The sequence below is a fragment of the Crocuta crocuta genome, unplaced genomic scaffold, assembly GCF_008692635.1.
Source record: "Crocuta crocuta isolate KB4526 unplaced genomic scaffold, BGI_CrCroc_1.0 scaffold944, whole genome shotgun sequence".
In the NCBI taxonomy this organism is placed as follows: domain Eukaryota; kingdom Metazoa; phylum Chordata; class Mammalia; order Carnivora; family Hyaenidae; genus Crocuta; species Crocuta crocuta.
The window spans coordinates 80,597-82,509 of record NW_027528243.1 but is presented as its reverse complement, the minus strand read 5'-3'; positions in this window follow the sequence as shown (position 1 = coordinate 82,509).

Genomic DNA, 1,913 nt, shown 5'->3' with positions numbered 1-1,913 from the left:
TCAGAGAGTGTCTATTATATTTTGCATTGGTGTGGTATGTTTGCTACAATTGATGAACCAGTATCGGTACATTATAATTAACTAAAGTCTATAGTTTACATTGGTGTTCACTCTTTGTGTAGTGTTTTCTATCAATTTTGTCAAGTGCACAATGTCCTCTATCTACCACTACAGTATATACAGAATAGTTTCATTTCCCTAAAAATCCCATGCTCCACCAATTCATCCCTCCTTTCCTGCTCTCTTACCCCCTCCTGAAAAAAGAAAAAAAACTCCTGGGAAACCACTGATCTTTCTACTTTGTCCTGCAGCTGTACCCTTTCCAGAATGTCATATAGGTGGAGTCAGACTGACTTCTTCCACATAGCAATATGTACTTAAGTTTCCTTTGTGTCTTTTCCTGGATTGATAGCTCATTTCTTTTTATTGCTGAATACTATTCCATCATTTTGATGTATCACACTTTATTTATTCACCTATTGAAGGATATCTTGGTTGCTTTTAAGTGTTGATGATTATGAATAAAGCTATGATAAGCATTCACATGCAAGTTTTGTGTAGATACATACTATCAACTTACTTGTAAATGCCTGGGGTGAGATTATTGGATCATATGATAAGAGTATGTTAGTTTCACAAGAAACTGCCAAATTGTCTTCCAATGTGGCTGAACCATTTTTGCATTCCCACCAGCAAGGAATGAGAGTTCCTGTTGCTCCACATCCTTGTCAGCATTTGTTGTCAGTGTTTTGGCTTTTAGCCATTCTAATAGGTATGTAGTGGTATCTTGTTATTGTTGTTATTTATTTATTTTGAGAGAGAGCATGAGTAGGAGAGGGGCAGAGCGAGAGGGAGAGAGAGAATCCTAAGCAGGCTCCATGCTGTCAGCACAGAGCCCGGACTGGGGCTAAATCTCACTAACTGTGGGATCATGACCTGAGCTGAAATCAAAAGTCAAACGCTTAACAGACTGAGCCACCCAGGTGCCCCTGTATCTTGTTGTTCTAATCTTCACTTTCCAAATTACATAAAATGTTAAGCATCTTTGCATATGCTTATTTACTAACTTTATATCTTACTTGGTGAAGTTTCTGTTCAAATCTTTTGCCTACTTTTAAACTGGGTTGTTTGTTTTCTTATTGTTGAGTTTTAAGAGTTCTTTCTATATTGTGGACACAAGTCTTTTATCAGATAAGTGTTTTGCACACATTTTCTTCCCAGTCTGTGGTTTGTCTTTTCATTCTGTTAACAGTGTTTTTTGCAGGGTACACATTTTTTAAATCAACATAATTAAATCTTTTTAAAATTAAAGTATAATTGACATACAATATTNAGGGGGGAGCAGAGAGAGAGAGAGGGAGACAGAATCTGAAGCAGGCTCCAGGCTCTGAGCTGTCAGCACGGAGCCTGACAGGGGCTCAAACTCACAGACTGTGAGATCATGACCTGAGCCAAAGGTGGACACTTAACGGACTGAGCCACCCAGGCACCCCAACATACAATGTTATATTAGTTTCAAGTGTACCACATAGTAATTCCACATTTATATACATTACAAAATGATCATCATGGGAAGTCTACTTACTGGGGTGCTTGGGTGGCTAAGTCAGTTAAGCGTCTGAGTCTCTCGGTTCTGTGAGTTTGAACCCCACATCGGGCTCCCTGCTGTCAACGTGGAGCCCACTTCTGATCTTCTGTCTCCTTCTCTCTGCCCTTCCCCTGCTCACGTGTGGGTTCTCCCTCTCTCTCTCAAAAATAAATAAACATTAAAAAAATTAAAGGGGTGCCTGTGTGGCTCAGTCGGTTAAGCATCTGACTTGGGCTCAGGCCATGATCTTGCAGTTTGTGACTTCGAGCTCCGCATTGGGCTCTGTGCTGACGGCTCAGATCCTGGAGTCTGCTTCAGATTCTGT